Genomic DNA, 14629 nt, shown 5'->3' on the forward strand with positions numbered 1-14629 from the left:
GGGTGAATTTTATGCAGGTGAATTACATTTCAATAAAGCTGTTGCCAAAAAACCTGCAATGAGATGTCACTTTATACTTGACAGATAGCTAAAATAGAAAAGACAGACAATAACTTATGTTGCCGAATATGTAGAAAAATTGCACCCCTCATTCATTGCTGGTGGGATTGTAAAATGGTGCAGCCACTTTGAAAAACAGTTGGCAGTTCCTCAAAATGTTAATACAGTTAGCCTATAACCCAGCAATTCCACTCATAGATCTATACACAAGAGAAATGAAAACATATGTCCACATAAAAACTTGTACATGAATGTTTATAGTAGCATTATTCATAATAGTTAAAAAAAAAAAGGAAACAATCTAAATGTCCATGAATAAGCAAAATGTGGTATATCTTTACAACGGTATATTTGACAATAAAAAGGATGAAGAAATGATATATGCTACAACATGAATATATCTTGAAAATATCATGCTAAGTGAAAGAAATCAGAGATAAAAGATCACATATTGTGTGATTCTGTTTATAGAAAATGTCCAGAATGAGCAAATCCATAGAGACAGAAAGTATATTAGTGATTTCCAAGGGCTAGGGGGAAGGGGGAAATGGGGAGTCACTGCTAAACGGCACAAGGGCCATTTTGGGCATGATAAAAATGTTCCAAAATTGGGTACTAGACAGAAGGAGATTTGACTTTGAGTGTTGCACACACAATGCAATATACAGATGATGTATTTTAGAACTGCATACTTGAAACCTATATAATTTTATCAACCAATGTCGCCTCAATAAATTTAATTTAAAAATTGGATGGTACAAATGGTTGTACAACTCTACATATATTCTGAAAACCACTGAATTTCACACTTTAAAGGGGCAAATTTTATGTGAATCATATCTCAGTAAAACTATTCTTAAAGTTTTTTAAAAATTCATGAAGACTGTGGGGCCACAGGGGAGTGCATTCTGGAGAACATGGCCACCGTGGACCCTGCCCAGATACCCAAAGCGGACATTCACTCCCATAGCGTCTTCAAGTATGGGCTGATTAGAGTCCACCAGCATTGCTCTCCAGGCCCCCTGCTGTGGAGAGCAAGGAGATTGGTGTGGCTAAAAGTGGACCAAACACCACGCTGACATCTATGACAAAGTATCTGGCCAGATGCAGAAGAAGGGTTATGACTGCAAGTGTCTGGGAGAGGGGGCACATCTCCCACCAGAGCCAGGACAAGAAGATCTGTGTACAACTGCTCCATGGAATACAGTGGAGCCCAGCACTCTGTCTCCCCACAAGAAGCTCGAAGCCAGGTACCTGGACTATGAGGTCACCTGCGGCCTGCTGCCTCCAGCTGCCCATTTGGAATCTCGCCCTTGAAGCCCCCTCCTGAGGGCCTGGGCTGTACCTCCTCACTCCATGCTACCCTGGGCCAGGCCTGGGAGACAGACACCAGCCTGGCACCAGTGCCCAAGTTTATCTTGAGAATTAAAAGCATTGTCACTCCTGCTGGTCCCTGCGGGGAAAAATAATGAAGATTGTAATGTGAATGCCACAGATCAGAATACCATTATAAAGTTAAATAGTGAACAAGGCTCTAGTGAAAATGAGAGTATGATTCTTGATGTTATTGGATACACATCTGAAAATATGATCGCTTTGCACAAGTAGCCAAAAAATAATAGTGCAAATTGTAAAAGGGATGATGAGTATCTGAAAATTGGATTGAACTGGGCTAGCAATTTATTTATCTCTATTTCTCAGTGTATTGTTTATTATGAATGTGTTTGCATATGAGCATAAAGCCACCCGTGATTTTTTATTATTTTCAAACAAAACACAATGACCTCTCTAGTAAAGAAGTGATATTCTTTCTAGAATAAGAACAAAAACAATACTTTCCAAATTGATGAATTTTGTTTCTAAAGGCAGACACAGAAATTATCTAAACTATAGCAACATCACTGAAATCTAAATTTCTTCAGCAAAACAATGATATAAATCACTCTATTGCCGAAAAGGTATAAATTCAATTGAAAAGCTAATGGCATATTTTATGTTTGAAGAGAAAGCAAACAAAAGTTCGTAATCTGGTGACATTCTAGGTTGTGGCAAAAATCCAACAGCATACAATGTGAAAGAACAATTATTACCCTGTGTGCATCCTGGAAGATATTTCCCTTTACACAGGAAGGAAATGGCTGATATACTTGGTACAAATCAACCCTTGGCATGTGTGTGCTACTTGCATGAGGGGAAAATGCTCTAAGATATTTTATTCTATTTATCATTGCTATGGAAAAGGAGATTTTTTTGAGAAAATATACATTGGAGTCAGTACCGATGGAAACGTGGCCATGTGTTTAGCAAAGAAGGGTGTTAACTACAGGAATAAAAGATTGCTCCTGAATGTCAATCCACACACTGCTTCATTTACAGAGAACAATTAGCAGACAATATGCACCCTGACTTTGAATCAGGAAAAAAGGAAAGAGTGAAGATTACAAATATGATCAGGTTGCAGTGACTGAATGTCTTTTCAGCATGCTACAAGAAGAAATAAGACTGCTTTTCTGTGCAGAGGCACGTTGTCTGCCAGGGAGAGGTGTGACTGCAAACTTTTTTTTTTTAATAAAGGAAGTGATTAATAGTATTTCTTTGTGATACTTATAATGCCTATAGAGATATTTCTCTATTTTCAAGTGGATTAACTCAGCTCTGTGTTCAAATTCTTGCATAGCCTGAATCTGTCACTTCAAGACTGATATAGCAACAAGTTTGAAAAGTTGAGAATGGGAATAAACTAGCTAAATTTCTTAAGAAGATATAAATGACATATATTATTTATTGCTGCATAACAAATTACCCCCAAATTTAGCAGCTTAAAACACCAAACATTTATGATCTCACAGTTTCTGTGGAGCAAGAACCTAGGTGCCGCTTAACTGGTTGACTCTGGCTCAGGTTCCCTCATGAAGTTGTGGTCAAGTTATAGTCATTTTAAGACTTGACTGGAGAAAGATCCATTCCTAAGTTCATTCACTCAGGTGGCTGTTGGCAGGACTCAGTCATCCCTGGCTGTTTGGCTGGAGATGGCCATTCCTTGCTATGTGGGCCTCCACTAGGGTATCTCACAATTTGGCAGCTGGCTTCCCCTAGAGCAAGTTAGCGAGAGAATAAGAGGGAGGAGCAAGACAGAAGGCATGGTCTTTTTGTAACCTGATCTCAGAGGTGACATCCCATCACTTCCACCCTATTCTATTTGTTAGAAATGAATCAGTTGGTCCAGCCCACATACAAGAGTGTGGACACCAGGAGGTGGGGATCACTGGGGCCCTCTCAGAGGCTGCATACCACACTATCTATATACTTCCATGGGTATGGCTTTACCTAGACAGGGGTGCCACCCAATTCATCAGGTTTTGGTCAGTGAAGCTCTCTATTCTACCACCTGGCATGGCCTGAATTCTCAGTGTTCTGAGATCCACAAGACAGAACTTGACCAGCCACGTTAGTTATTGAAAATGGGCGCAGGGTCAAAAATGAAATCCTAATTCAGAAGTCCAGTGCCCTTGGATACACAGCTATTATAGAATTGGTGGGTTTCCCCCAGCCCCCTTAAGCTGGCATGGCTGTTCGGTGGGACAGGTCAAAGCATATTGCTCTTCTTTCTCATGGCAGAGACAAAAGTTGTCTTCAGTAAGCATGCTCTCTTTGCCAGGATACATTGAGAAACTAATTCATCCCAATTCCTAAAATAGAGTTGGTTTGACCTGACCTGAGAGGTCAGTGGAGTGAGTTTGACCTGAGAGAATGCTCGTCTTTATGGCTTGGGAGTTCGCTCTCAAACTTTATGCATTTTTTTTTGCTTAGGCCGGTCAACCCAAATAAGGGTGGCTTGAATAGGGGCAGTGAGTCTCTTATTGTTCTTCTCCACCAGGTATTAGAGATTGATGGTTTTCCTTCAATCTCCATTTTCTTTTTTGTCCTTAGTAATAAAACCCCTAAGTATAAGTTGGGCACATAGCCGCTTGGAGTATAGAAAACAATGACTGGTTTTCTTGCAGTTACATGTGGTCATGTGACTGTGTTCTGGCCAATCAGATATAAATGATAGTTGGTATGAGCAATATAAGTGATTGGTATGAACAATTTCCAGAAGGTGGCCTTAAAGGAAAGTAGTATGCTCTACTTTGCCTTTCTCCCTTTGTTTTGGCTACAATGTGGATGCAATGACTGGAACTTCTGAAGTAACCCTGGGAATAGAAGCCATACAGAATAAAGCAACATGAAAGGGCACTGACATGCCATACCAATTCTGGGATGATTATCTCTGGAGTTATTAAATATGAGAGAGAAATAAATTTTCATTTTTGTTTAAATCATTTCTATATTTTTCTGTTACTCTTAACTGAATCTAATCCTAACGAATGATGTGGCTTTATTCAAGTCTAGATCCTAGAAGTATGCAATTCAAATCTAGTCTTACCATGACCTGAGCTGCCCTGCTACTTCCTACACTGTTCTTCCAGTGGACAGATATTTTCTATAAATAAAGGGCAAAAAGTTAGAGCAAATGTTGCCAGGTTCCCACTGGTAGTGGTTGAAGACCTAGGATGTGCTGACTGGCTGTGTCCAGAGTATGGAGCACCTGGAGAGGGCTGAGTGCTCTTGCCGAACTGCAGCGATGGGGCTATGTCAGGGCAGGGATTCTAGTCCTCGGGGTTCTCTTCAGGTAGTAGGATCAGCAGGAGGCTGTGGAGCCCTGAACTGAACTCTCCTGACATTTGCCTTGGCTGTTGCCTACGTCCAAAGGCCTGACAGTTCAAGATCTGTAGGTCAAGTCCTTGTCTAACTTGTATATGCAGAGTCAGTAGGTACCTTTAAGAACAAGGAGTGAGAGTTTCCAGGGACAAGGAAATGAAGATAAAAGACAAAAGAATTTGTCTTCTAGAAGTAAGCAGGGAATAGACACAAACAAAAAATCCACATCAGGCACCAACATTGACAGTGTTTGCATTGTGTGGTACAACGCCAGCCAGAGGCCTCTGGGAAACAAAAGCTATGTCTGTTTTCCTTTCACGGCCTCTGCTCCACAGTGTCAATGACTTTTTCTAGTGAAACCCACACTCAGGCTTATGCCAGGACTATACTCAACTCCCACTCTCCTTTTCACAGCATGCCAAGGAAGTGACTTGCCTCAGAGCACACACAGGGGGCATTTCTGGAGCAGTTTGTGCTGATCAGCTGATGATAGCAGTGGAGAACCCAAGGTACTCACTAATTTCTCAGGTCCAAAGTGTCCATATTGTAAAATATAAGTCCTGCCTTCTGGAAAAGGCAGGCATTCACCTTAGAGAACAGGAGATTTTTGGCAAATTATAACCAGCCATCAAAATTCTGGACTGTGCATATTTTTTTAAAGTTTCTGAACTAAATTTTAGTTTGATAAACTCACTCCATTCTCTTCAGGCTGTTTTCTCTTGATTTATGTTGGCCCAAGAATTCCTCTAGTTCAAAATCCGTTTCTCAGTGTCTATTATTTTAAAATATATTTTCCAAAATTAGTCAGAGGGATACTCACTGGTCCAGAAATGGTCAGTGTGGGAGGCTCAGTGTAGAATGGAAAGGGCATGGGTCCTCAAGTCAGGCAGATCCACACTGAAATTAAGACTCTCACACTGGAGTCCAAAGATACTATCCGTAGTTGTGTAATAAGAAATGAAGGAGTATGTGCATTGCTCAGAGTTACAAAGACGACCAGGTGAGGAACTTAAGTATTGAAAAATCTTACTATGAAGCAGTTGGGAAGGTGAAAAGGAAATCTTGTTAATGCACTAGAACTTATCTCTCATAGCAGGAGGTCAACTGATAAATCAAGAAATGATGGTACACGACACAATATACACATGATGAATTATCGAATCGTGCACTTGCAACCTATTTGATTTCATTAATCAATGTCATCCCAATAATTTTAATTTAAAAAAAAGATTTTTTTTTCAAGAAATATATGTGATGTGTCAAGCACTGTTCTAGGCATTTAGGGTACAAACAAAATAGAGAAACAAAGTCACTGCACCCATTATTCTACTAATAAGCCTATTGGTTAAAGATAGAGATAACTAAGGTAATCTACCAGAAGAAACAATAAAACGTGGACTTAGGAGAGAGAAGGGGTAGAGAGAGAAATAGGGCAAGGGATTGTTTTTCCTGACAAACCCTGCCATTCTATTTGATTTTATATATATATACACATGTTTGATACTTAGATACAAACATTTTAAATTATTAACAAAATATCTTACTACTTACTAGCTCTATATCCTTGAATAGAGCACTTACATTCCCTGGGCCTCCGTTCTTTTGTCTGGAAATTGGGGATAATAATGCTACCCTCAAAGACTATTTATTACAGGAGTACTTGGCATGAAGTAGGCACTAATATGTCTGTCCTCTCCCTTATGTCTCCCATTTAAGATTTTGCAGTTCAAGATTTTCAGGATGAAAAACGACATCTGTTCTCGGGTCTGGCCTGAGCAAGTCTCATCTTTTCTTTGCCTGCCTCTGTCCATCTGACACAAAGATGCTCATATCAAATTTCCCTGAGTGCAAAGGGAATGGGATATACTTTGATGAGAACTGAGTGTCTTGAAAGAACAGTGACCAAACATAGTTTTCATTTGGACAATACTGTGAAATTGTTGATATAGTCCTTACTTACCGTCTGTTCACTTATGGACAGCTAAGGTAATCTGCTGTCCTGACTACGTTATTGCCTCAGAAGCTTTCACAATCTTGTACTTAATCCCTGAGGCACTGAGGGCCTCATGATATGAGAGAGAGAATAATTGTGAATTCAAGAGTGAGAGAGAGAGGGGCGGAGGTGTAGGGGGGTGGGTGCCAGGGGGAGGAAGGAGGGAGGAAGGATGAGAGAGAGAGGGAGCGAGCAAGCAAGTGAACGATCACTGTCTGGGATCAGGATATAATTAGCAGAAAAACACTAAAGATAGCAGCATGACAGAGCAAGGATTTCTGACATCCAAGCTGGCTATGAAGGGGAAAGTGTACATATGTGATTCTCTGTGTGTTTATACATACACAAATACACAGGGTGATGTGCTTGCAGGCTCTGTGATGTGATGTGATGTGTCAGTGTGTGTGTGAGAGGGATGGGGAGTACGTAAGGAGTGGAATACAGGCAGTGATGTGCTGATAGAAATTTAACAAACAGTTCTGGAAAGGAGATCTCTGATTTATAGAGGTTGCCAATTTTGATGGTGTAAATACTCCACTGTGGCTGATTGCAAGCTACTAAGTTGAAGTTACTGAATGTACTTGAAAAGAAATGCTCAGAGTCAGCTCTCACCAGTTAGTACAAGCCACTTCCAGCACACTGCTGGCTGCAGGTTTCCAGTACCATTGTCTTTCAAAAACAGAAAAAAACTCCCAGCTCCTAAAGTTGTGGATATTGCTTTAGCTTTTATTCCGCAATCTATCCATACCTCCCAAACAGAATTGTTCGCTCAACGCTGATTAATTTTTTAGTCCTTTGAAAAGATCATGACTCATCACAGCCCATAGGAATTCTAGAACTGGAGTGGTTTATTTCCTTCAAAATCTACACAATGTTTGGCAAGACCATTTGTTTATTCAGAAAGCAGCCAACAGGATGCTACTGGCCTGTCAGTGACCCACCCTGCCCCTAAAGATTTACCAAGTTTCTGCTGGCCAAACAAAGCTACCAGCAGGCAAGAAGGGGCTCCTTTACTTTTGGTGTCCCCACAGTTATAGCTCTTTGGAAATTAAGTGGCTGCCGAGTTCTTTGGCACATCTATGAATCTCCTCATCTCAAAGAAAACCGGCTCTCTTTAGTCTCCAATGAGGGTCAGGAGGGGCTTCCCTTTAAAAATCCCCCCACCTCTTTCCTCTCTGAAATCCTGTATCCTGAGCCAGACAGGGCTAGATCTAGGCCCTAAGAGGCCTGATGTTTGTATACTTTGGGTGGCCTTCTTTAAGGAAAAGAATACAAAATTACAAATATAAAGCTACTAAGGTCAGGGCCTTTAGAAGGGTCCTGTGAAATCAGGATCTCAAGCGGAAGCTTCATTAGCTTCTAGTAAAAACACCCCTGGAGTCAGACTATCGCTCGGAAGGAAATTGATGTTTGCCTGCCTGCCGTTGGTGAGTGGTGGAATGTCCTATGTTTTTCCTTTTAGATGAGGAGGAAGCTCCAGCACACTGCTCCTCCTTAAAAACTCTGCCTAGGAGCCTGATACTGGAAGATATTACCCCGACGCTGCTGAGGAAGCCATTTTATTCAGCATCACTCCTGCTGTATCACACAGCTACTCCTCACTGCTTGGTACAGAATACACCAGTGAAACCTGTAACAGGCAGAGACCAGTCCTATTGGTCCAAAGAAGTATCTTCTCTAACCCAAGCAAAGCCTAACTCCAGAATCACTGTGGATGAGAAGGGACCTCTAGTGGTCAGTCTCAAAGGTCTCATCACTTCTACCTATTCTCTTAAAGGTGTTCTAGCTTGTCATTTCTAGGGTGTCAATTCTAAGAGGTTGAGGAACTTTTGGTTTAGATATAGCTAGGTTATGGAGGGTAGAATGGCTTTTGCTGAGTGTTGTGTAGAGAATGTAAGGAATATTTTTCTGTTTACGTGCAGACAAAATCTATTCATTTCCTAGCATGATTGAATCCAGTGCTTGTCAAGGAATGAAGGGATGTAGGGGAAACAGAAATGTGACCTCAGCCCAAAGTAATAGATGTTCTGCATTTTGAAAGCAGAGCATTATACTATGGAAGAGTGGATTTTAATCTTTTTTTTTTTTTTAAATCATGCATCTTTTGAGAAGCTAATTAAAAAATCAGAGATTATCTCCCTAGAAAAATACCCACGTGGATGTATACACATACACACACGGACACACAAATGTTTGCCTGCAATTCAGGGACATTCTAAAGCCCATCCACAGTGGTTCAAGAAGCCAAGTTCAGAAACTCTGAAGTAAGGCATTTGGAAAAGGATGTGGTGTGGCAGCCAGGAATCTTGAATGGATTCTAACCCCTGCATCACTTTGGACAAGTCCCTTTAACCTCTCTTGACTTCATTTCCTCACCTATTAAAAAAAAAGTGGAGGATTAGACAGATGTAATAGTGCCAGATAAAAGACAGAACACCTAGTTAAATCTAAATTTCAGATAAACAATGATTTTTTTTTAGTATACGTATATCCCAAATGTTGGCTTTTTTGTGACTTAATGGATAATCGTTGCACAGGACATGCTTATACTAAAAAAGTATTCATTGTTTACATGAAATTCAAATTTAATAGAGTATCCTGTGTTTTTATTTGCTAAATTTGGCAACCCTAGACAGGAGGCCTTTCAGGTCTTGATCCTGAAGACCCTAGTCTAAGACTTTTGGTGATGATTTTTAGAATCCTAATGGAGGATGAGAAGTTAGAGAATCATTAATCACTGTTTAAGCTGGAAATCGCGAAGTCTCATGATTGCTTAAAAGCAGTTTAGTGAACACTATGTTGGATTCTGGATAGAAAAGTCACCATACTGGGTCCCTGCATTGCCCAAGAAACACTCTATCATTGCTAGGCTGTGACTGCCAGATTTCTAGCTTTTCTGTCACTTTAAAACCCTCAATTGCATTTCCAGTGACCTCGCTAGATGACCTTGCTGGTCTATGACCTTCTAGCCATTTGCTGAGCTGCTGCTTCTGTCACATCAAGGTTGGTGACAGCAGATGTGAAGGCTGTAGTTCCAAGGCCTTTAGAGATGACATTGGTCAGCAGTAGCTGTGCTGCCCCTTAGGCCTTTCCTACATTATGGTTGCTTTTTTCAATCCAATACAGTGAGAAGTACTATGAGTCTTGTCCCTGTAGAATCAGTCTCTCATAGAGCAGACTTGTGTATACATTCTCTTCTGGGACAGAGCACCCAACTTGCACCTTTAATTTATCTCTGAGTTAGCATGCTTCCTGTCTCTCCCTCCTATCCTTCCTTTGTCCTTCATTCCTTCGTTCCTTCATTCGTTCCTTCCTTCCTTCCTTCCTTCTTTCCTTCCTTTCTTCCTTCCTTCCTTCCTTCCTTCTGCTATTTCTTGAGTACCCACCATGCACTAAGGACTGTGCTAGGCACTTCCTCTGAGTTGAAAGGCTTCCACCTTTGTCACTCTCATAAATACTTAGTCCTATAGCTTGTGTTTCTCAAAATCACGAGAAATTTGCCTCCATCACAATTCTCAGGCAGACAGATTACCAAAGCACAGTCATCTAATTTGGTTGTTAAAGATGAGATTCCTAAATCTCATCAGAATCAGTGAAAGAAAGGTGCCTGGAGACTCCCCAGGTGCTTCTTATTCTCACCTAAATCAGAAGGCCCTGGCTGCCACTTCTTGGACCCCCTTCTCTGTCCAGAAGTGCATGAGCCTGATGTGGAACAGATTGGTTTGTACTCCCAGGAATTTCCAGATTCAAGGCTGCATTCTTTCTTTCCCTCTGCACTTGAGTTACTTGTGGAAGCTGTGTAGTATTGGACTCTGTTAATACTCCAAACAGCCAACCTACTTAGGTTTAATGGTTAACTACTAGGCTTCACTACTTATGGCGAAATGGTTTCCCCTATTTATTAGGTCCAGGAAAGAATGTTCCAGGGGCGACTTACATGACCGTGGACTTGTCATTTCTTTGACTCTCCAGAAGAGGCACCATGATACCATTTTTAAATTCTGAAATCCCTCTCCAGCACTGATTAAACTCTGACCTGGCTCCTGACCATCATTAGCTTTCTCCTCTAGAATGTAAAACCCTTGAAGACCAGGAGTTTTGTTTTGCTCACCTTTGTATCTCTTTGTGGGATTCAGGGAGTACTATTCATCTTGTAGACGTTACAGATTTGCATAAAACAATTTTCCACAGATGGCAGTAGAGTGATTTGAGAAGCCAAGTATTTTATTAATTCATGATAAAGATATTGGCTTGGATGGCACTGGCATCCCCAGTACTTAGAGTTCTTAGCACATAAAGGATGCTCAATAAAAACTGCTAAATATTTTCCCCTAACATTTTAATTATGAAAATGTCAAATATGCAGAAAAGTGTAAAGAATGATATAATGAACATTTATTTAACCCTATGTAGATTCCAGATTAAGTGTTAATTTCTGCTATATTTGCTTTGTGTACGTATGTATGTATTTTTGCTGAATCACTTGACACTTGCAATCATCATCACATTTAATCCATATATATTTCAGCAGGCATCTCCTAAGAACATTCTCCTAAATAACGGCAATACCATTATCACACGTAAAAATAATTAGCCATTATTTCCTGAAATCATTTAATATCCAGTTATAGAAGTTGATGCTGTAGCCCTATCCACATACCTTTGGCTGGCCTAGAGATCACCTGTAAATAGTTCCTATATATAGCAGGTGAATTCCTAAGTGTCTTTGCCTAAACATTTAGTACTGGACAGAGGGAGTGCACTCTGCTCTCATGGGGCAGGCTGGAAGTGCAAGAGTGTCCCTCAACCAATGATGGAGAGAAATCAGTGGATAAATACCGGAGCTTCCTTCCCCCTCACGAGTTAATTCTGAGGTATGTTCCACAGAACTTGTCAAAGGGCCCACAGTGACAGTTGCCTACAGCAGTAATCTGTTTATTGACACACCCTTTGTTGGTTTTCCTCCCTTCTCCTTCTCACTTCCTTACTATGCTTCCTGAGATCAGCTTTAAATAAATACTCACAGCCAAAGCTTTGTCTTAGGGTCTGTTTTGGAGGGACCTGGAACCAAGTCATCAATTCATTGCTAAATTCATTTTTAAATGATAAAAGTTTAATACTCTGCTCTTAGAACCATAGAGAAGCAAACTCAAAACCTGCTTAAGATGGCTCTTGAAGCCCAGCCAGGAGGAACTGCTCTTAGTTACGGTTCTTACTGGAACAATGCTATAGAGAGGCCCGTACTTATTTATCATGCCCTGTCAAGCCTATGTTAAAAATACAATAGCTACTGCTTATTAAGAGCTTACTGTGTGGCCGCTTCGCATGCTTTATTTCATTTCATTTCATGCTTTATTTTATTTCAATCCTCACACTGACTTTGTAGGGAGGGGCCTATTATTTTCCCCATTGCATTGATGAAGAATCTGAGGCACATAGAGTTAAATAACTTTTTGAAGTCACACAGCTAATAAGAGGCAGATCCCTGGTGTGTTTAACCAATATGCTAAAATATGCAGATAACCACAAATACTATATATTCTATTCTCATATAAATGAGAACAATAGTACTTGTCAGATAAAACTCACATTGTAATAACACCATAAACATATGTGTCTTTTACCCTCAATTGCCAATTCTTATAAGTGTAAAGCAAGGATTCCCCAATCAGGTGAGAGTCTCAAAGGGATAAAACTTTCCCCATCCATGGCTAGCTTGATACAGCTTACACAATGGGTTTGGATTACTAGTAGTAAGTGATACTTTTCCAGCACTATTTAAGTTGTATGGAGTCTTCTAATGTTTTGGTTGCTGTGAAAATCAAACCTCTCCTCAGACTTGCCTCCACCACAATTCTCAGGCAGACAGATTACCAAAGCACAGTCATCTAATTTGAGCATGACAATATTCAGTGAGATGAGCTACAAATTTTTGTGTAAGATCAGGCTTTCTTGGAAAAATTACGTTCCTATTAGTAATATCTGGTCCCACTTCATAACTTAGGTACATATAAACACTTAGATCTTAAGAAAATGTCTCCCAATTATTGTCTTCTCTAAGAATCCATAAAGAGAAACAGACTTTGAACCCACTTTAATGATTTACACGACCTACTGTCATAAAGTGTTCAAATTCAAGTATTATAAAGATGGCAACAGGGAAAGGATTCTCAGACAGAGGAACAATTGACAGAGGAAGTTGGCTCTTAGAGGTCAGCAGGTAAGTGGTCAGACTTTGTCTTATGTAGAAAATAGAGAGTCATGAAAATTAAAAACAAATCAAGTGAGGGAAATTCATTTTGAAAAGTTGCGGTCTTGGTGGGGTGGAAGCGAAAGGTAGACATCAATCTTCCTCCTTAACAGGTTTGCAAGAGCCCTGCCAAGAAATCCATACTTTCAGTTTTTATTGAGAACCTACAGGGGACAGTGCTTGAAACAACTCTATTAATGATCAAATTCTGAAATCATCACTGTTACAATGCTGGGATAGCAATCTTTCTGCAAAATTTTAAAATTATAAAAGAATCAATATTAGTACTAAATACATCTTATTGAAAGATTAATGCAGGCTTGCCAGCCAGAAAGGGTGAGCCTGGCAGGGATGATACTTGTTCCTATCAGGACAGGCCCGGCATGGGGAGAAACAGAGCAGGCCCAAAGAAGTCATAGGCATGTTCCAGCTCTTGAAAGTTAATATAAAACTCCAAGTTGCTAAGGTCTGTGGAGTGGCCAGGGACTGAAAGGGATTAATGGCAGTTTCTTAAAGGAAAAGAATATTAGTCTAGGCAGTAGGATGGTAAAAAACATGGTCTTGAGAGTCCTGGGTTCAAATTTTAGCCCTGACATTTACTGTCTTTGGGACCTTGAGCAAATTATATAATTTCTCCAAACCTTTAGAAATGACCTCACGGAGGTTGTTAGGGGCTTAATTGAGATTTGAATAATGTATGTAAAGTGTTTAGCACAGTGTCTGTTGCATGGCTATATTTACAGTGGTACTCTTGAAAGAAAATAATATGACTTTTTAAATTTTTTTAACGCCTACAGCACCTGGTATTCCCAGGTGACCTCTCATCCAAGTACTAACCAGCCCTGACCCTGCTTAGCTTCTGAGATCAGGCACATTCAGGTGGCATGGTAGACCAAAGAAAATAATAAATACACATTTTTCTAGATGGAAATGGAGAATATTTTAGGGAGAGAGATGGCAGCAGCCAAGACACAGAAGAAGGGAGAAAAGAGGCCTTTATTACTTATTATTTTCAGTCTACACTAGGTCAAGGGGAAGGAGTTTTATGAGGGGGACAGTAGTGGAAGGATGGCAGAAACCATTAACATGTGTAAGACTAGAGAATATGTTGCAATTGAGTCTTTTCTAAGGTACAAAGTATTGAATCTACGGGATTTGGAATAGTCTCAAAAACTCTTGTTAGTAGAGGGCACCTTTACAAAAATGACCCAAGAGAGGCTTTCAAAACAAGATTCACTTTGTTCAGCAGAGACTTTCTGAGAATGACGCAAGTTTCATTTCTCTTTCTGATAAAATGACAGTCTCAATTTCTCTAGGGAAGTCTGGTTTTACCTTCCCCAGAGCTGCCCTGTAGCTTCCCTATATCTTATAACTTATTTCCTTGTGTTTTTCTTTTTTGTTGTCTTAAAAAATATATCTTAATACCAAAAGTACTTTGAACTGAAGTAGTCAGAACAGGATTGTTTAAAAACTAGAAATAATACCGTTATAATTGGGATGATTCGTCTGGAACTTCATTGTAGGTGCATAATAGATAAGAAAAAGGTTCATAAACCCAGTGTAGACTAAAGTACAGAAATAACTGCACTCTTCCCCCCGACAGATCTGGCTCAAATTCATTAAAG

General features: G+C 40.1%; 1 pseudogene; it reads left to right on the forward strand.

Moving 5' to 3' along the window:
- Positions 1 to 977: 977 nt before the first annotated feature.
- On the forward strand, positions 978 to 1377 carry LOC105292002 (annotated as a pseudogene).
- The last annotated feature ends 13252 nt before the right edge of the window (positions 1378 to 14629 follow it).

This window comes from Pteropus vampyrus, unplaced genomic scaffold (assembly GCF_000151845.1).
Source record: "Pteropus vampyrus isolate Shadow unplaced genomic scaffold, Pvam_2.0 Scaffold50, whole genome shotgun sequence".
In the NCBI taxonomy this organism is placed as follows: domain Eukaryota; kingdom Metazoa; phylum Chordata; class Mammalia; order Chiroptera; family Pteropodidae; genus Pteropus; species Pteropus vampyrus.